This window comes from Nothobranchius furzeri, chromosome 13 (genome assembly GCF_043380555.1).
Source record: "Nothobranchius furzeri strain GRZ-AD chromosome 13, NfurGRZ-RIMD1, whole genome shotgun sequence".
NCBI lineage: Eukaryota > Metazoa > Chordata > Actinopteri > Cyprinodontiformes > Nothobranchiidae > Nothobranchius > Nothobranchius furzeri.
The window spans coordinates 60539968-60540714 of NC_091753.1; the positions used below are offsets into that span (position 1 = coordinate 60539968).

General features: G+C 48.2%; 1 pseudogene; it reads right to left on the reverse strand.

Moving 5' to 3' along the window:
* Positions 1-747, reverse strand: part of LOC139062430 (general transcription factor II-I repeat domain-containing protein 2B-like) — an 893-nt pseudogene extending 146 nt beyond the window's left edge.

A 747-nucleotide genomic window follows, 5' to 3' on the forward strand; every position in this document is an offset into this window, starting at 1 on the left:
CATCCTCCATTGTTCTGAGATCTTCAAAACGCCTTGAAAACTCACCGTGTGATGCTCCTAACATGGACGAGTACTGCTGAGGTGGTCAGCTGATGGTGTGACGTGGTTAGGGTGTGCATGTGAGTGAGAGTGTTGCTCTCCAGTTGACTTGAAGGAAACTGCAGCTTTCTCATGAAGGCCTTCACGAGGTTGTGCACTTCATGAACAAGAAGGTCCTTGCCTTGCAGTTTGGTGTTCGGTTCATTCATCAGTGCAGTCACATCAACAGCAAATGCTAAACCTGCCATCCAGTCCTCATCTGAGAGCTCTGGAATGTCTTTGCCTTTCCTCTCGAATCTCTGCCTTCCAGTCCCAAACCCTCTTCAGCACTTTCCCCAGGCTGAGCCTCCTGACAGCTGGGTGGAGTCCTCCAGAAGAGCCACACACTGTCTGTGATTCATGGCCCTGATGGAGTTTATTATTTTAGTAACAACATCAGTAACACGGTTGATCTGTAGCACTGACTTGCACAACACATGTTGGTGTATAATTCAATGCAAAAACACCAATTTTTGATCTGTCCCTTTATCTTGCATGCGTTTCAAAAGTCCGACATTTTTCCCTGTAAGATCAGGACAACGTCTGTTGTGACACCTGACGGTCTCTCCCATTTCAATCCCAGAGTGTCCGTGCACGCATTTACCTCTGCCGTTGTCCCTCTCATCGACCGCATTGCTGCCAGCTCCTCTGTGAGCTTGAAGTCCGTTA